Source organism: Polypterus senegalus, chromosome 11 (genome assembly GCF_016835505.1).
Source record: "Polypterus senegalus isolate Bchr_013 chromosome 11, ASM1683550v1, whole genome shotgun sequence".
In the NCBI taxonomy this organism is placed as follows: domain Eukaryota; kingdom Metazoa; phylum Chordata; class Cladistia; order Polypteriformes; family Polypteridae; genus Polypterus; species Polypterus senegalus.
In genome coordinates, this window is record NC_053164.1 from 122,255,589 (window position 1) to 122,277,390 (window position 21,802).

The 21,802-nt window shown below is 38.0% G+C and overlaps 1 protein-coding gene across 6 annotated transcripts in view; it reads left to right on the plus strand.

The window, feature by feature from the left end:
- Nucleotides 1–21,802, plus strand: part of lzts1 (leucine zipper, putative tumor suppressor 1) — a 160,531-nt gene that overhangs the window by 99,613 nt on the left and 39,116 nt on the right. The gene's annotated exons all lie outside the window — the stretch shown is intronic.

The following is a 21,802-nucleotide window of genomic DNA, read 5'->3' on the forward strand; positions in this document are numbered from 1 at the left end:
TGACTGGAAGAAAAGAACTTTTTTGGCTTCCCTTCTAACTCAGTTTTGGAACAAAACCTTGAATTCTTATGAGGGTGCTTAATTTTCTTTTTACTTAGTGGAGAATTTTGATTTTTTTTTGTCCCTCCCAACTTCGTTTCAGAGCAAAACCTTGAATTCTTATCAGAGTAAAGCGTGCCAAATAGTGCCTCTCACCGTACTTGTTCCACTGCAGCCTTGAACATTACTTTAACTTTATCAGGTAAAATAAGTTTGTAGAGTTGTGACTAACAAATATAAGATAGTGTGCCTTCCTGCTGTCATCTACTGGTTTGGGGAACATTTAGTCCATTAACTGTTGTCCTCACATTGTCCTTTTGTTATAATATTATTCACACACTGGATATTTCAGTTATTTTATAATTGGCATCCATACCAGGACATGGTAAAGCTGCAGTCACTACAGTACAGTACTTAGCGGGCTATAATTATGGCTGTAATATTCTCACCTTGTGTGGATGAATATATTGATGATGGGTCCCACTGTGGGCTCATAGGTGGTGGGGCAGATGGCAGTTCCCTACATTTGCTTAGAAAAATAGTTGCACCCACCCACCCCTTAGAGTGATAAAGTTACTGTAATTAACAGTTTTATCTCTCACCAATTCTTCGAAATTTTATATTTCCAGTGTATTCTTCAATAATACTACTACACTACTTTTTCAATTGTACATTTCTTACATTGGAATACTTGGCATTGAATCCTGTGATCTGCCTCAAATGCACAAGTTAGCTGAAGCTGAAGATTACATTTATTGTCAAGTACGCACAACACATTGAATTTTGCTCTTGTGTTTCTCCCATAGGGTATGACAAGCCCAAGAGCAAAACCTCAAAAGATAATGAATTCAGCAAACAGTGAATGCAACATGAGATGATATATTATAAATCAATCTCTGACTTAATTGTCCTGTACATACACTATTCCAGGCATGACAATATCAGGAATTAACCAAATAAATTACAAGTAGTGGAAATAACATAAAAATAACAAAGCAGTCAGAACACTTAAGATGAATTGTTAGCCAGTAACATGATTGTGGCTTTGTTCCACATTGGGTGGATTGCAGATTTATGTAGCCCATATTATTGTTTATGATAGTTGTACAAACAGCACCAAGTAAAGTGTGAGATTTGTCTTTTCTGATAGAAAACCACAGCATTTAAAGGTAAACTGATCTGTACACCCAATGTACATCTGTTCTGACTGGACTACCTGTTTAATCTTTCTATACTTTTTCATCCATCATGATTTGATTTTGCTCATTTTGATATATAAATGGCATGATCTTGTCCTTGAACTGGGGGGTTTTGAGGTCAGAGTTTTCTTTCCTGTCAAAATTTGTTCAATTCTTTCATTTTAGATTCAATTTCAGGTCCCACCATTTTGAGTACCAGTTGCTAGGAACACATCCCCCTGAGTTTTCTTCCTTAAACAATTCACAGATACCTAATAAAGACTTTCAAAGACCTTTGCTCTGTTTCTTCCTCTGAGTATTATTGCCTGTACATTTTGACTTTGAATTTTGTCTCACACTTTGTTTTTGGTTGCTATTTTTGATCTTCCAGCTTAGACCCTTTTTTTTGCTATCTTTACGCATATCTCCTGGTTTTCCCAAAAGACTTCAGCTGCAGACCTCCAGAGATCCTCTCTGTCGAGAAGGTTGTTGCCTTACATTATACGTCAGTGATATGCCTGGTTACAATATGATAAAGAATAGGCTTGGGGGAGGGTTATCTGACTCAGGTAGAGCAAACCAGGTGGCATAAACCTGTAATCCAATTGGCTGTCCAGCGGAGCTACTGGATCGTACAGCTGTGGAGGTCTGCAGCTGAACCAATCTTAGGTTTTTCTTTAAAAGTTTGCTGTCAAGATATCATCATTATTTTGAGAGATCTGAGTTTAGTTTTTTTTTTTTTTGTTGGATGTAGATTATGGATCTTTCATTAGTTTTTCAACTGTAAGCTTACACTTGTTTTTGTTATGTTACAATGGTCAGTGGTATGTTCACCTTTCATTAGGTTAGCTAACGTTTTTCTAGGGGTGTGCCCTCAGAGGTTGTGATCTTTGACTAATGAAATAACGGCTTGAATGTCTCTCAAAAAGTATGCTTTTTCTATAGGTTTTCCTGGTCATGACTCATGTCTTGTCCTGCAATTTGGCTTTGGAAATCATGTGATTTAATTCCTGGCTTTTAACTCTTTTTCATCTTTTGACTTTGTCTTTTCTTATGGATACTTTTCCAATAGCTCCTGCTGGTTATGCTAGACTAACTGTTGCTTACATTCCGCATACAGAAACTATTGATGCAAACATACAGCATTTGATGATACAGAAAGTGTCTATTTAGTTAACGTTTCTTGTATTATGCACCTTTTCACTTTTAAAAGTTGGAGCTGGTATTGTGGTAGACCAGCATTCTGTTTGAAATTTTGAATTATGTTGCAATTTTTCTTGCACTGTAAAGCACTTTCAGGTACTATCTGATAATTTTCATGACCATAAATAGTAAAGGTGGCAGTAAAGGTGGTATTTCAAACAGCAGACACTGCAGAGTTTCAACAGAAAGCATCAGCATGCCACCATTTCCATATACTCTTGCACACTACTTGCTAGCATTGTCTTATTACTTCACCAACTGTTGTTGACCGTTAATCGGATATGGTCTCCTCTGAAGGTCTTAACATCTTTACATATCTACAAAGAAGTTTGATCACTTGATACATTGGTTATAGTTACTGTTGGCCACTTCACATACTTTGGTATATTTGAGTAAACTATTATAAACATTATTTTTGGCACCTGAAAATTTTGCTGTTTTTTCCTGGGCAACATCTTATTATATACTGTTACTATGCCATTTGCTAGTCAAATGTGAAAGAATTCATGTCACATCATGACTCTCTGCCTATATAGGATGGTGGCTCACAGATTCTAGCATCCTAGCTTTTAAATAAACTGCCATCACAACTGCCCATCTTTTACTAGTGTTGGAGACAGCTAAAAGACAAGAAAAATATAATATTATTTGTTCTTCTCTAGTTTCTTATAGTGCTACATTACATTGTGGGAGCCGTAACAGTTCTGAACCATGTTTTTGTTTTATTTTTTTCCCCTCTTTTTCCTTTTTTTTAACTTACATACAATCTCTCATGTCCACATACAACTCTGTCATCTTTGAGATTTATCAGACAGCCAACCAGCTAAATCCAGGTAGTTTACTCAGTGGTCCAGCCGAATTAACCCAAAGTCTATCTAGCAGTTTTACTATATTCATGAACTTGGAGAGGTGTCAGCTAACTCTTAAGAATTACCCAGTGCAGAGGACATGGACCTACCTGTGCTTGCTGCCCCACTGGCGATATCATATCTTAGCTGTATTGCTGCCATATGAATTCTATTAATTTTTGCCTCAAGAAAATACCTACAGATAGACAGTGTTTTAGTGAAAACTTCAAGCCTTGCCCTCCATTGCTGATACGTTTCACTTGTGTGTTGTTGAGCGGCAGCATTTGCTTTGTTTCAATTTGTGTTATTAGAATGACATTGTTGTTGCGTGGCAGTGTTTGCTGCACAGAGGTCTTTTGTAGTGTGAAATTAGGTGCATGCAAGCTCCAAAAAATGTAAAAGTGCATGCATTCACCATATAGTGGCTGTGGTTGAGCATGAACAGAGCATACTCCTCGATATGCACACAGGTCTTTTATTTATATTTCTCTGATATGTTTCTGTGCTGTTAAGGTCTACTGAAACTTTACACTATTTTATGCATTCCCTGAAGCATGAATACTCCTGCATAACCTACATCATTGCTTAGTTGGGGACTTCTTGTTTGCATGGATGCCTTAATCAAGGAAATTAGCATGGTAGTTGTTGAACCATTAGGATTAAAATTAGAATCTTAACCCTGGAGGAAAGGCAGGGAACTGAATAATTAGGGTGTGTGTGTGTTTGCTTGAGGGGTGACAAGAAAACTAAAGCACAGGCAGTTATAAGCTAGAAAGCAGAACAATCTACAGTGATGCAGATTAAGCTTTACAGTACATTCCCATAAAACAGAGTTAAAAATACACTGAAAGTTTTCTTTTCTGGAGTACAATATAATAGAAAACATAAGTGTCATTCAAGCAGTGTATAATGTCTAAACTGAACTTCTTATAAAATAAAGCAGTGTGATATCCATTTACTTGGCAGATTTTAAAATGTATACTGCATTATTATCTTAGTTCAGCTGATAGATTATACTGTCCTCCTACTATATTTGTGCATTGTTGTTCCCTAAGGCCAGGTTTTTATTTCAGTAGCAATGCTTTATTTTTTTCCAAAATCATTTAGTTTTTGTTACAGTTTATGAGCTATAGCCTATCCTAAGTAATTCATTGCTTTCATAAGATCTAATCAATTTCTTTAGTAGAATTTGCCTCCCTTTTGAAATAATAACTTGCATGGGGCACACTGTGAGGAAATCATACCTGAATTCTTTAGCCTTAACATTTTAGCTTGGCTCAGGGATCACAGGATAAGCAGGGCATGATCAATCTGGCAATCATTTTCCTTGGATTTTGCATGTTGAGCTCAGGCAGTGAAGTGAAATCGTTTATCACGGAGAAAGGAAAATGTCCAACTATTTATTTATTTTCTAATCTGCTTATCCAGCTCAGAGCTCTGGACAGTGCATGATTATCCCAAAAACAATGGACATAAAATTGGAAACAAACCTCATCAGACATTTGTACACACATTCACACTCTCCAATTTACAGCTTCCAATTAACTCTTAACATATACAGTGGTTTGAAAAACTATTTGCCCCCTTCCTGATTTCTTATTCTTTTGCATGTTTGTCACACAAAATGTTTCTGATCATCAAACACATTTAACCATTAGTCAAATATAACACAAGTAAACACAAAATGCAGTTTTTAAATGATGGTTTTATTATTTAGGGAGAAAAAATCCAAACCTACATGGCCCTGTGTGAAAAAGTAATTGCCCCCTGAACCTAATAACTGGTTGGGCCACCCTTAGCAGCAATAACTGCAATCAAGCGTTTGTGATAACTTGCAATGAGTCTTTTACAGCGCTCTGGAGGAATTTTGGCCCACTCATCTTTGCAGAATTGTTGTAATTCAGCTTTATTTGAGGGTTTTCTAGCATGAACCGCCTTTTTAAGGTCATGCCATAGCATCTCAGTTGGATTCAGGTCAGGACTTTGACTAGGCCACTCCAAAGTCTTCATTTTGTTTTTCTTCAGCCATTCAGATGTGGATTTGCTGGTGTGTTTTGGGTCATTGTCCTGTTGCAGCACCCAAGATCGCTTCAGCTTGAGTTGACGAACAGATGGCCGGACATTCTCCTTCAGGATTTTTTGGTAGACAGTAGAATTCATGGTTCCATCTATCACAGCAAGCCTTCCAGGTCCTGAAGCAGCAAAACAACCCCAGACCATCACACTACCACCACCATATTTTACTGTTGGTTTGATGTTCTTTTTCTGAAATGCTGTGTTCCTTTTAACGGGACATTTGCCTTCCAAAATGTTCAACTTTTGTCTCATCAGTCCACAAGGTATTTTCCCAAAAGTCTTGGCAATCATTGAGATGTTTCTTAGCAAAATTGAGACGAGCCCTAATGTTCTTTTTGCTTAACAGTAGTTTGTGTCTTGGAAATCTGCCATGCAGGCCATTTTTGCCCAGTCTCTTTCTTATGGTGGAGTCGTGAACACTGACCTTAATTGAGGCAAGTGAGGCCTGCAGTTCTTTAGACATTGTCCTGGGGTCTTTGTGACCTCTCGGATGAGTCGCCTCTGCGCTCTTGGGGTAATTTTGGTCGGCCGGCCACTCCTGGGAAGGTTCACCACTGTTCCATGTTTTTGCCATTTGTGGATAATGGCTCTCACTGTGGTTCGCTGGAGTCGCAAAGCTTTAGAAATGGCTTTATAACCTTTACCAGACTGATAGATCTCAATGACTTCTGTTCTCATTTGTTCCTGAATTTCTTTGGATCTTGGCATGATGTCTAGCTTTTGAGGGGCTTTTGGTCTACTTCTCTGTGTCTGGCAGCTCCTATTTAAGTGATTTCTTGATTGAAACAGGTGTGGTAGTAATCAGGCCTGGGGGTGGCTACGGAAATTGAACTCAGGTGTGATACACCACAGTTAGGTTATTTTTGAACAAGGGGGCAATTACTTTTTCACACAGGGCCATGTAGGTTTGGATTTTTTCTCCTAAATAATAAAAACCATCATTTAAAAACTGCATTTTGTGTTTACTTGTGTTATATTTGACTAATGGTTAAATGTGTTTGATGATCAAAAACATTTTGTGTGACAAACATGCAAAAGAATAAGAAATCAGGAAGGTGGCAAATAGTTTTTCACACCACTGTACATGTTTGAGATGCAGAAGAAAATCTAGGAAATATCTCATTCTGATTTAAAATGCTATAAATATGTCTCTCCTCTTCAAAGTATCTTGGAGAGCAAACATCAGTTTGAACAGTTAGAAAGGGACTTTAAGTGTGCTAATCCAAAAGGGACAAATATGTGACATTAATTCAAGGCTGTTAAAATAAAATGAAGGTTTGCCTCTGGTGATGCTGGGCAGCAAAGATGTGATGAAAAGGAAAACTGGGGAAATATATTTTTAAAATGTGAATATTTTTCAAAAAAATTATCTGAAATTTGCTGAAATTTGATGATGATACATCTAGGCCGGTAGGTGTCTGCTAAGAAAGGATATTCGATATACAAATATATAAGTGTAAGTCCCCACCACAACAGAAAAACTAAAATAATCCAAAATCTCAAAAATGCCGTAATAGATTTGATTAAAATTTATTGACATTATAGAAAAATTAGGTGACGTGTGTTTGTATTTGTTGATAAATTTCTTGTCAATATTTATTAATATTATGCTAATTTTAAAGCTCTGCATTGCACTAAAATCATACTTTGTTCAAATGAAGGATTCAGCAGAACTGACTGACAGGCCACATGAAAAGCATGACTCATCAATAGGTTGTATGGAATGACTGAAGATGATGTGATGTCCTGAACAGGAAAAAAGAGACGTGGTCACATTCTGAAATGGAAGAAGAAAATGTGTTAAAGCTCAAGAAGATGCAAAGCTCAATAGTTAGCAAGCAACATTTTTTGCTCTTGACTATAGCATTCTTAGATGCATATTGACTCTCATCACACCTGCCATTAATTATCGCGCAATGAGACACAATCATACGTAAATGATGAGTGACTGGAGGTATCGAGCAGCACATATCACCAACAACGACTGAGATTTTGGGGCTGTCTCAGGAGCCGTGGGTGCAGTTCAAATGTGCTGTGCCGCACCCAGAAAAATGGTGCTCAGACAGAACATAGCTGATTATCTGTTTCAATTCAAATGAATACACTTTCCTGTAAAACAGTGTTTTTCAATGACCATCAACAAAACTAAGTCACTATGAAAAGCAGACAAAGACTGGAATTGCTTGATGGGAGGAAGATTTTTGAGGTACAATTGGTTGCATTTCTTCTTATTTCCAATTGGAGTACAGGCAGGTGAAATGATTTGCTCAAGATGACACAGTGTCTGTAGCAAGATTTGAACTCACAACCCAGGTCCAAACCACACAGTCTGTTGGTTAAAATAAAAAACAAACAAAAAACCTGCAAATATCGTGTACAGAAAAGTTAGCTACATATTTATTTCTGCTACAGCTACAGTTTTATTGAGGTCAAGCAGACTAACACACATAGTGTATGTATATATATATATATATATATATATATATATATATATATATATACATATATATACTGTATGTAATGAGAGGTTTCTAAACTCATTTGGGACTATAAACAAGACGACTTTTCGAAGTGCATCCTGAAGTGTGATTGTCACGTCTGTGGAAGATTCCTTTGTCGGGGCAACCACAGGCTCACAGCGCTGCAGTGGAGCCCTGAGGAAGCAAATCCGAGCCAATCACCGTCGCGGTATAAGCGCCTGTTGTCGATGGGTGATGCAAGGAACATTATAATTGCAGGGAACAGTATTACTTGGCCATCAATCTCGCTACAATAAATAACCATGCTGTTCCTGTTTCAAGCTGAATAAAGCTGGTTTTGCTAAAGTACTGAGACTCAGCCTTGTGTTTTGGGGTGCAAAACAGTGACTCACACGTCTCTATGTATATATATATATATATATATATATATATATATATATATATATATATATATATATATATATATATATATATATATATATATATATATATATATATATACTAATAAAAGGCAAAGCCCTCACTCATTTACTCACTCACTCATCACTAATTCTCCAACTTTTCGTGTAGGTAGAAGGCTGAAATTTGGCAGGCTCATTCCTTGCAGCTTACTTACAAAAGTTAAGCAGGTTTCATTTCGAATTTCTACACGCAACGATCATAACGGTTGACAACATTCGCCATGTTGAGCTTTCTTATTTATGGCCCCATCCTCACGAAATTTGGTAGGTGGCTTCCTTGTGCTAACTGAAACCAATGTACTTACTTATTTCGGTGGTATGATGCCACTGTCGGCCGCCATATTGAACTTTTCAATGGTCTTTGTTACTTATGGGCCCATCTTCAAAAAATTTGGTACGCGGGTTCCCAACGCTAACTGATTCATACTTACGTACATATATACGTCCATAGCCTGCAGCTTGGTCACCATGTGAGGTGGCGTTGGGTCCCCCATCCCAACGACTCCCACGTTGTTGGCTGCCTGCCTATATAAGGCCGTCCGTCGCTCCAGTCTCCCATTCCCTTCCTTGCTACGCCACGGGATTCACGTCTCCCTGCTGATAACTACAGCCTTTTAATTTAATCCACGGCTTCTCCACTGTTTTATTGTTCATTTATTACGATTATAGCTATTGTGTAGGTATTTTAGACTTACTTTATATTGTTCAGGTACTCATTTCCTCTATCATTCCAACCGTACCCCCATTAACATGTCTATCGAGGTGATCACCATCGCTCAAAGAACTGTCACTTACCGAGTGGTTTCCATGCCCGGAGATGGCACCTGCCTTTTCCATTCTCTGTGTTACACATTGCACGGCCGTATCAGGCTCACTCTTGATATCCGGAGGAACATTGTGTCTTATGTATTGAATGACTGGGACAGGTTCATGGTGTGGAGTGATGACGGTACAGGAGATAATTATACTACACAGGAGCACTATAAGAGTGAAATGCTTAAGCCCTTCACCTATAGATCTGCATGTGAGTTGATGGCTGCCGCTGAATTGTTCGGTTGTCGCTTTCAAGTGTACCGAAATGGCCAAATATTTTACACCATTCAACAACTGCCTATGCCTCTTAAACATCTTAGAGTCACAGGTGACGATTTCAGTAGTGGACACTTTGATGTTTATGAATGTTTAAACTCTCAAAAGCCAGATGTGAAGTTATCGATGAAACTGGTTGTATACTTACAGTGTCTCTTCAACACAAGTCCTACAAATACTGTCATAATTGAAACAAACCATGAAAGTCAAACCGATTATGACAGCAGCAATCCAAGCTGTGAGATTTGAAACAGGATTACTGTTCACATGGCCAACTGTACGTTGCATGCTCAAGAGTAAGCTCAGCGCACAGCTTCGCCATATTACAACCGGAGGGCCGAACTCACAATGTGGTATACAAAGAGATCCTTAACAAATAATTATTGGTATATTTTCCCTCAGTTTAAAAAGGTTTAATTTTCTTCTTAATAAAAATTTTAAGGCAGCACTTCGCAGCTGCGAAACGCAGGTATTTTGCTAGTACAGTATATATATATATATATATATATATATATATATATATATATATATATATATATATATATATATATATATATATATATATTTCTTGGCATACAATTTTAGATGAACATTACTATTAAAAATGATAAAATTTGTGTATGTATGTATGTATGAACTGTATGTATTCATTATATACACTCAATAAGGTCATGGAGATAATTGAAGCCTGTCTTCACAGCTCCAGATAAAGGAAGGAACCAACTCAGCATGGGATAGCAGTCAGTCACAAGCAATATTTTCTCATACTGGGCCAATTTAGGGTTGACAATCAACTTACAATAGCAACAATAATTTATTTCTTGTGTAGCCCAAAACCATGCAAGGAATGTCTCAGTAGGCTTTACAAGCCCTGTTTTTTTGACATCCCCTGAGCCTTGACTCTCTAAGAAGACAAGAAAAGGGCTGAAGGGGAAAACTGAAGTTTAAAATTAAAGCCAGTATGAGAAATAGGGAAAATGTATAAACGCCATAGAGGCAGTGGTAAAGCCTGGATTTAAATTTGGGAAAAAAGCATCTACTAAGTGAATGCCTATATGCATAGTGCTAAAGTTCAGCTTAGGACCTGAACTTAAGACTCAGGAGTTGTGAGACTTTAGCCTTAGCCAAAGCCGCATAAAAACTATAGTTCATTTGATCTATATCTAACGTTATCAAAGTTAAACTTGTGATGTTGCATGCAGAGGTTCTTCCATATTCTATTTATAACGGAACTCTTTATCTGTTTTCTCATTTTGTCTTCAGCCCTTTCACTTGCACAAATGCACTTTAGCTGATTTACTTTTCATTGCCTTTCTCTCATTGCAGATCAGCATTTTAAAGTGGTGTCGATTTCTATTTTAATCTTTTTATGGTCAATTTTTAATGTTGACAGGCCTATAAAGTAGATATTTGAGTACTTTTAAAAGCAAAGCATTTAAAAAATGCCATGGTTTCAGGAAACAAAATTTTAATGGATGCATGTGTTTCCAAGTTTAACCTCTTTGCTTTCAAAATTCCAAAGAGACTTATGTGTGCTTGGCAGCATACTCTATATTTTTAAAGTTTCTGCACTGTAAATAATTGCATAATTGCTTAACAGTTTTAAAGTGTAATCCCAATAAAAAAAAATATGTAGTACTTTCATTATTCAATTCCAGCTACATATCTACTTGTGGGTGGCACGGTGGCGAAGTGGGTAGTGTTGCTGTCTCACAGTAAGGAGACCTGGGGTCGCTTCCCGGGTCCTCCCTGCGTGGAGTTTGCATGTTCTCCCCGTGTCTTTGTGGGTTTCCTCCGGGCGCTCCGGTTTCCTCCCACAGTCTAAAGACATGCAGGTTAGGTGCATTGGTGATCCTACATTGTCCCTAATGTGTGCTTGGTGTGTGGGTGTGAGTGTGTGTATGCGCCCTGCGGTGGGCTGGCGCCCTGCACGGGATTTGTTTCCTGCCTTGTGTCCTGTGTTGGCTGGGATTGGCTCCGGTGGACCCCTGTGACCCTGTAGTTAGGATATAGCGGATTGGATAATAGATGGATGGATATTCACCTGTACTGCATACCCTGGCTTTCAGTTGTTTTCAGCAATTGGTACTGCATCTCACTTGACACTAATTACCACTAGATTCACACAGTGAGGTGATGTGGACACTAGTGCAAATGAAATATTCTTGAATTTATTACTAGCAGAAAAATGGCTACCAACTTATGATACAGTATGTTAGAAAGATGTTGTCATCATAGGTCTGTTTGGTGCAATTCCTAACAGTACAAAGTCTGACCACTCACAGCTGGAACCTCCATCAATTCCATCAGCATCAGGAGTCGTATCCCTAGATCTTCTTTAATATAACATACATGAGACATGTAGGGATGCCAACTACACCCTTTCTGTATCACTAAAATTGCAATACAAAATTGCAAACCATACACACACATTTCAGCATCTGTACCATTCTATGTCATTATGAATTCAAGCTTGTACTGCTAACCATATGCTTTCTGCCATAATTACCAGTCTCTAGGGGTTATGTAAAATAGAATTTAAATGTGTGTCTTCTTCAGTTGGATGATAAACCGCATCTTAGTGAGGACGACCGGATAATGCTAGAAAGCATTAGTAAAAGAGGCCTTTATTTTAGCAGTGTATTATAGAATACACATAGTAACTTCAGTACTTTAATAATATTAAAAAGAGAGGTTTGTACTTATAAGTTAGTACTTATAATAGACTGACCGCCTCCCATGGCTCCACCCACTTAGTAGTGAAGCAGGACAGTGAGGAGGGTCCTGCCCGACTTCCCACTCCTGACGTCACACTTCCTCCTCCCTGGGCCTGTAGCCTCTGTCTCAGATTAGCACAAATATATTGCTCCTGCAAGTGAACTATGATTCTTAGCTTGTTTAGAAAAGTCGCAAAATCAACCGGAATGTTCAGGCAAATTATAGAAAAAAACCCCGATTTAAATCCATTAAGTAGTTCAGACAGACAGATGTTGGATTTTATATATATATATATATATATATATATATATATATATATATATATATATATATATATAGAGAGAGAGAGAGAGAGAGAGAGAGAGAGAGAGAGAGAGAGGTTAGAGATGCTCAAACTTCATTAATAATAATAATAATTTTGCTACAATATTAGGACTTCCAAATTGTGTTTGTCCTTACATGAACAACATCAAAAAGTATATTTTGCTTTTACATTGCTTGACATTTCTTTAAAAAAAAGTGAAGTTTATGCAGGAAATTAATGCTATCTTATTTTAACTTCTCCCACTGTATATTTAAAGAATAGTAAGACAGTAAAATCTGCTGTGATGAGACAGAACGAGACCTACACTAAAAAGAAAATAAGGAGGGCATGATAAGGGGAATAATCCAACAAGACTGCACATTTGGTACCACATATATTTATTAACCATAGTAAAAACATATTTTAATTTAGTATTCAATAAAACTGAGTCCAAGTTCAGACCTTATCATCAGCCTCATTCCAATTGCAGACCTATATATCTCTGTTAGATACATTTTATTATTTCCAGTACTTGGCATGGCGTCCAATACTTTTATTATTTCCAGTATGTCACATATAGTAAGGTGTCATATAAAAAAAGATTATTTCTCTGGCTTCATTTTTATTTTTATCTGGCTTAATTTATAAACGTGAGAGTAATGCAAGGCCATATGTTGATTTAATGCTTGAATTCCGCAGCTGTTGTTTCCCTTTGAGGCAGATTTGAAATGGAGGTAATAAAAGCTGAAGTCGGATAAATCAGGAGTCAGACGAAACAAAAATGGGCCCTCACCAGTACTGTTTTTACTACAACTAATGTTAGGCCATGGACTAGATGTTGCAATTTGCCTACTGTGTCTGATCAATGACAGGTAGAGTTTAATTGGTTTAGCAGATCTGCAGATTTTCCTTAAAAAAACAACAGGAGTGATAAAAATGCTTGTAGTTCACTGGCTTTTCGTCATAGCCTCAGACCTTTCTTTGTATCTGGATACAAGCCCTCTTTATCATTTTCGTAATTTAAATATGTCATGCCATGTTGGCAGAAGCCACATTTGTCACAATTTATATTTAATATTCAATTTACATAATGCAGACTCAGCATAACTGTAATATTTTTATAGCTTACCCTGCCATCAATAAGTCATTTAGATAAAAGTACACTTCTGAGCAGACTTATAATAAATCATTCATAAGTCTTTGGAAAATGTTTGAGTGGTTTTATTCCAAATGGTGTGCAACTCACCCTAATTCTTCAGTAATATTTTGTTGATATATATCTTTATTTGCAAAAAATAATTTGTTTCTTAAAACTTGGAAAGTTTTTTTGGCCTTAGATGTGGGAAGTTATTAACCACAAGCCAAGTGTTTGCTTTAATATTTTATTTTTCCTTCTGTTATGTTTGGAAATTTGAGTTGCTTCTGTGATCATCAGCATGTTTTTTTTTTTACTTTATTTTTGTATATGCTTTATTATATACTCTGTATAATAATGTATGATTTTGTTTTCATCTTATGCTAATGAATGTATTGCTTTACTGTCCCATCTTGCCAATGAGAGTGAGTGCACATTTCTCTTGTGTGAGTCAAACTAATTGCCATTTAAGTAGGACATATTGAAATATCTTTTTGAAGCAGTTACCTTCAGTGTAAATTGGAAGAAGAGAGACAGAGATTGGTGATGGATCAGATCAATCCCAGCCTTTATGGATGGTGGCAATGATTGCAGCTGGCAGTGAGAATTCTGATGCCAGCAAGACAAAATGAGCTAGCAGAATAAGGCACATGAGAGAGTAGAGCCATTGCGGCTTTGTACTGTAGCACATTTTTGAGAAAAAAGAAATAAGAATGCACCATCAGCATTGTAGCTTGTAGCTCATTTTTGATTTTAAGTTTAAATGGTACACTAAAGGATCATATTGAGTCAGGTAGGCCTACACTTGGTGAGTGAATAGGTGACTGGGCAGTTGTGGTATTTTTTCATTTTATTTTGTATCTCTATTATCATTTAAACACAGTAAGATTATGATTTTTGTTCCGTTTTGTTTCAGTGTTCAGGGGCCTCTGTGTATTGGCAGAGCTTTATTTATTAGTTTTTTATCTTTCAGTAATCTATGGAAGAAGTATAGTTTTCATGAAAAAAAAGACCACATTTTTTTTTTTTTTGTTGTAATAAAACAGCAAACACAAGATGAAGGATTTAGTATCTCCTCTGTAAACTCCATATAATGAAAAAGATAAAAGAAAGTAAAGTCAAAATAACACAATATGACCACTTGGGTCGCAAGATCAAGTATCCTTATTCGGGGAGTTGCTTCTGGTGTGGAGTTGATCCACACAGCTTCCAGTTTCAGATGGATTTACAAGGCCCATAATCGGCAATTGCTCCAGGGGTTCTGTACAAATAGCTGACCCTGTGCTTTGACCCCAAAAAAAACTCTCCATGCGACTCTGGAGAGTACGCTGGGGTATGTGAAAATGACTAATACAAGAAGTTGTGTATGGTAACTGTTTTACATATATTTATATATATATTGTTGCGGATGCCGGGGCGACGACCCGGCCGGGCGCCTTGGAGGACCGTAAGTGGGCGTGTGCCCATCTGGGATCACGTGGGGGCCACCTTCCTGGTTGCTTTGGGGGCCACAGGTTCAGGGCAGAGAAGCCCCACCCTGTAGGGGCACGTGGTCACTGCCAGGAGGCGCCCCAATGCCTTGGGAACTTGTGACCTCAGCACTTCCGCCACACCAGGAAGTGTTGGGGGGAAGATTTAGAAGGGCACCCGGAGAGCTGCCGGGAGAACAGCCGGCACTTCCGCCACGCTGGGGCGTGGCCAACGAGGGAATGCCGGAAACCTTCATTCGAGGCTAGAGTTGGGTGGAAGGAGGAAAAGGCATGAGAGAGGTGTGGAGGCGGCCTGAAGAGAAGGCATTTGTGGTCAGGACTGAGTGTTGGGGTGTTTTGTGTACATTGGACTGGATCTTAATGACCATAAGTATTGTATATATTTGTAAATAAACACGTGTGGTGGTTGAAGAACATGTCCGCCTGTCTGTGTCCAGGTCAAGTCCACAATATATATATATATATATATATATATATATATATATATATATATATACAGTAATCCCTCCTCGATCGCAGGGGTTGCGTTCCAGACCCCCCCGAGATAGGTGAAAATCCGCGAAGTAGAAACCATATGTTTGTATGGTTATTTTTATATATTTTAAGCCCTTATAAACTCTCCCACACTGTTTATAAATATTCCTCGCAGAGTTATACAGCATAATCCCTTTGTATTCTCTTAGACATTAGGTAAGATTCATTGAAATTATGTATAAAAACACACAGTAAAACCTAAATATTATTGAGTGTCTCCGATATCACATATGTTACAGCCTATACGATAGACAGGCCACCAGCAATAAATACGTACAATGCAAGAAAAATAATATACAGTAAATGTGTACAGTGACACTAAACGTACGTACATGTACTAAGTACTGTAAGTAGAAAATTAATTATGGTTACTCACCAACAATGACACGATGACTTGTCCGTTAACAATGAGTTTAATTTTACTGCACAACAAAGGAGAGCGTTACAGCTCTTCTAAAGGAGCCACTTCAGGCGATTGTGTAGCACTGCCGTTGTTCTTCTTCTGGCAGTCTTCAATCCAAATCCCTAAAGCAGATTCCATCCAGACTACTGCCTTATTACATCCACTTACAACTCGTTTTGCACCCTGGTTAAAAGGGGTGTATATATATATATATATATATATATATATATATATATATATATATATATATATATATATAGTGGATGCTAGGGGTCCCTGTTGCCCCGTTGAACCCACCAGACAGACGTCCCAGCCACACTTATAAAAGCACAATGTAGATTTATTAATAATTTTTCTTCAATAAAGTGCCCAAAGCACCTTACTCTCCACAATTCTCAATAATAATCACAATAATCAACACAATACAATCCTCCAACTCCCAGCAGCTCCGTTACACACCCTCCCAACTCCAGCTCGGTCTGCTGGGGTTTCCCACAGTACTTTTAATGTCTATGACCCAGAAGTATTTCTTCTCTGGGTCATTTCCACATCTTCCTTCGTCAAGTGCCCCGGAAGTATTGCGGGCTTCCGTCCTCGTGACCCCGAAGCACTTCTGGGGTGGCATAATCATAAAAGTCCCCGGGTTCTTGGTGAGCTCACCCCAGCGGCATCTATGGCACCCAACAGGGCTAAAGAGAAGGACTCCATGTCCCATGCTGCCCTGCGGGAATCCGAGGAGCCATTTCTATCCAGGGGAGCTGCCATCTAGAGTTCCGGGAGATGTAGCATCCTGTAAAGACTGTTTCTTCCAGTTGTCCGGACTGAAATGTCGGCCGACCCTCACAATATATATCTATACTAATAAAAGGCAAAGCCCTCACTGACTGACTGACTGACTCATCACTAATTCTCCAAGTTCCCGTGTAGGTAGAAGGCTGAAATTTGGCAGGCTCATTCCTTACAGCTTACTTACAAAAGTTGGGCAGGTTTCATTTCGAAATTCTATGCGTAATGGTCATAACTGGAAGCTATTTTTCTCCATATACTGTAATGGAGTTGAGCTGGATGGCCGTGGGGGGCGGAGTTTCGTGTGACGTCATCACGCCTCCCACGTAATCATGTGAACTGACTATCAATGCAGTACGTAGAAAACCAGGAAGAGCTCAAAAAAGCACTGAAGAAAACATGCATTATATAATTGAGAAGGCAGCGAAACAATAAGAAGTGAGCGACTGACATATACAACCATATTCATGAGTGCTGCTACTTCGGAAACAAAGCAAGGTGTAAACCTAAAGTTTAAATTAAGTTCATAGACAGGCTACCGCTGGTGTTTGTAATTCAGTACCTGCCCATATAAGGCCGTCCGTCAGCGGCAATCCAATAGAAACACTGCCGCTAAATATTCACGGGTGAAGGGTCTTAGCTGACATTACATACAGCCGTGGACATCACACGAAATGGCACCAGCACAGCTGGGAACCTTCGATGCAAGAACACCAAGCGGCTCACATGAACTGACGCAGTGCACAGACAAAAAGCAACAGTTCCAAAGAATGCAGCTACTGCGGAAACAAAGCACACGGTGGAAAAAGTGAATGTCCCGCTAAAGGAAGACAGTGTAAAAAAAAAAACCCGTGCATGCAGTGTGTCACATCTCAGATAAAGAGGAAGACAAGCTGTTTATTGATGCAGTAAGAAACGAATCGATGAATGAAACCTGTCATCTTTACAACGATTGACAAACACGGAATGTAACTTGAACACAACACATCCTACAAATACGAACCTGATTGAAACAAATAATGATAATCAAATCCTTGATGACAGCAACACTCCATAACACTCACAAAACAATTACTGTATATTGACAATCATGTTACGTTAATTTTAAAATGTTCCCTTTTCTTTTTCATAACTTCTTTAACACACTATTGCTCCGCTGCGAATATATATATATACTCTGATCTAAATACTTTCAAATAGACAAGCCACACACGTGGCGCAATTGTAGAGGCTTCGCCTCTAGCGCCGACATCCGAGGTTCGATTCCCGAGAGGGATGCACTGAGTATGTATGCGCTTCCCGATTCATTTTAACCTCGCATCTCCTTGGTTTGGGACATATGAAAAAATATGCGGTTAACGCAGAATCATGTTACGTTATTTTTAAAATCTTTCCTTTTCTTAGCACAAGCACAGCTGAGAAGCTTCGATGCATGTACTCCATAACAAAAAATAACGCATTTAATCACACTTTCAATTCCAAGCAAAGGGGAACTTTTGTCAATGCATGATTTCCTGGTACATCCATTACACTGATGCACACATCACAGCTACAAAAATGTTAGAGTCGGAATGAAGCGCATTCCTACGACTGATCGGAGGAAAATTTCATTTCAAAAAACTACCCGAGCGTAGCCTTGATAAAAGCATGGTTGTGTGCACACTGAAAAGCAAGCAAAATTAGATGCATTACAGAAAGCGGACTTTGTGGCTTTAACTGGGGATCATTGGACTTCCGTGACCGTTAGTAATTCTAATTACATCTAATTACAAAATGTTCAATGATCATACTGTTTTAGCCTAATGTACAAAATAATTTTGGCTAAGATTACTCAGAGTTTAAAGATTAAGTTGGTCAAATTACCTTTTATGTTTCTGACTTATTTTTTTAAGAAGAAAAACTGCACTTTATGTTGAAATTTTGGTTATTATTATTTAAAGACAATACCATTCTGAAAATGTACTTAAAGTACTTAAACTACCACTTTATTTTTAAGTCTGCCCAATTTTAACCAGGGATGGTATTTTTGTTTCTGTTTTAAATTCAAATGCAGTTTAAAAGCATTTTTTTTTCAGAAATTAAAAGAGCTTGAGTTTACAATATTCATGTCCATGTCTATTATTTGATTCTGTCGCCCACTAAAACCCTTTTAAATTAAAAAAAAACATTTGCGATTTGGGGCAAATTTACATGTGCGATTACATACGATTAATCAAGATTAATTATTACACAGCCTCTAATTAATTGGATTAATTTTTTTAATCGAGTCCCACTCCTAATATATATATATATGTAGATATATATGTAGATTTGTATATGTGTATATATATGTATATATATGTGTGTGTGTATATATATGTATATATATATATGATGTGTATATATATATGTTTATATATGTGTGTGTGTGTGTGTCTGTGTATATATATATATATAATTACATTGTCAATCATGTTACATTATTATTAAAATGTTTCCTTTTCTTTTTACTTCTCCGCTACCAAACATGGGTATTTTGATATATATATATATATATATATATATATATATATATATATATATATATATATATATATATATATATATAGATAGATAGATAGATAGATAGATAGATAGATAGATAGATAGATAGATAGATAGATATAACAACAACACTCATATCAATGACAAAACAATTACATTAACAATCATCTTACGTTATTTTTAAAATATTTCCTTTTCTTTTTCATAACTTCTTTAACACACTACTTCTCCGCTGCGAAGCGCGGGTATTCTGCTATATATACTGCTCAAAAGAATTAAAGGAACACTTTTTAATCAGAGTATAGCATAAAGTCAATGAAACTTATGGGATATAAATCTGGTCAGTTAATTAGCAGAGGGGGTTCTTAATCAGTTTCAGCTGCTGTGGTGTTAATGAAATTAACAACAGATGCACTAGAGGGGCAACAATGAGATGACACCAAAACAGGAATGGTTTAACAGGTGGAGGCCACTGACATTTTTCCCTCCTCATCTTTTCTGACTGTTTCTTCACTAGTTTTGCATTTGGCTACAGTCAGTGTCACTACTGGTAGCATGAGGCGATACCTGGACCCTACAGAGGTTGCACAGGTAGTCCAACTTCTCCAGGATGGCACATCAATACGTGTCATTCCCAGAAGGTTTGCTGTGTCTCCCTGCACAGTCTCGAGGGCATGGAGGAGATTCTAGGAGACAAGCAGTTACTCTAGGAGAGCTGGAGAGGGCCATAGAAGGTCCATAACCCATCAGCAGGACCAGTATCTGCTCCTTTGGGCAAGGAGGAACAGGATGAGCACTGCCAGAGCCCTACAAAATGACCTCCAGCAGGCCACTGGTGTGAATGTCTCTGACCAAACAAACAGAAAGACTTCATGAGGGTGACCCAAGGGCCCCATATCCTATAATGGGCCCTGAGCTCACTGCCCAGCAGCATGCAGCTCGATTGGCATTCGCCATAGAATACCAGAATTGGCAGATGCACCACTGGTGCCCTGTGCTTTTTACAGATGAGAGCAGGTTCACCCTGAGCACGTGACAGAAGTGAAAGGGTCTGGAGAAGCCATGAAGAACATTATGCTGCCTGTAACATCATTCAGCATGAGCAGTTTGGTGGTGGGTTAATGATTGTCTGGGGAGGCATATCCATGCAGGGTCACACAGACCGCTACAGGCTTGACAAAGGCACCTTGGCTGCCATTAGGTATCAGGATGAAATCCTTGGACCCATTGTCAGACCCTATGCTGGTACAGTTGCTCCTGGTGCACGACAATTCCTGGCCTCATGTGGTGAGAGTATGCAGGCAGTTCCTGGAGGATGAAGGAATTGATACCATTGACTGGCCACCACACTTTCCTGACCTAAATCCAATAGAACACCTCTGGGACATTATGTTTTGGTCCATCCAATGCCTCCAGGTTGCACCTCAGACTGTCCAGGAGCTCAGTGATGCCCTGGTCCAGATCTGGGAGGAGATCCCCCACAACACCATCTGTCATCTCATTAGAAGCATGCACCGATGTTGTCAGGCATGTATACAAGAACACAGGGGCCATACAAAGTGCTGCGTACAATTTTGAGTTGCTGCATTTAAATTTTGGCAAAATGGACTAGCCTGCCACATCATTTTTTCACTCTGATTTTTGGGGCGTCTTTGAATTCAGGGCTCTGTAGGTTGATCATTTTCATTTCCATCAAACGATGTGGCATCCTTTCATTCCTAACACATTACCCAGTATATATCAGTATCTATATCCAGGTGGATTTCTTTTTCCCATTGAGCTCTGATGTGTTTTCAAAGTGTTCCTTTAATTTTTTTGAGCAGTTTATATATATATATATATATATAGATAGATAGATAGATAGATAGATAGATAGATAGATAGATAGATAGATAGATAGATAGATAGAATACAATTAAAGACTGCAGACTGAAGAGAGTTAGCTGAAGTGGATGGAATAAGTAAGACCAGATGATATGTGGTTGCAGTAGCAGTAAAACCCTTGTATATGAGGAGCAAAGACATATATGGGATCCATTCCTCAACAGGCAAGGAAAAAAACACAGGTGTTATATGGAAATATTTTTGAGTGTTAGTAAGTACATATGCAGCACTATTTTGGACAGTACCCAAACTTTTGGATGGTCTTTTGGGGGAGTCTGAGAAGAAAGAAAGAAAGAAGGATGCATAAATCCAAGCAGGATTATGCAAAAAAAAAAAATAGTTTACTAGCTTTACTACATCTAGCATCAGCAGAAATGGTCTGAGTTTGGATATATTCCTGAAGTAGTCCTGAAAGACCACTTTGCTACAGAGGTAATATGGCTATGCAAAGTAAGAATGGGGTCAAACTTAATACTTAAATTTGTAAGTAACGAGGATAATGGAATCATCTGATTATTTATAGTAAAAGGAATAGCATGCAATGCACTTATAATTCTATTATTAGTAGTAGTACTAGTTAATAACATTAGTATTATTATTATTACTATTAATATTATTATTTTTTTAATACTATTATCTCTTTTCTTATTT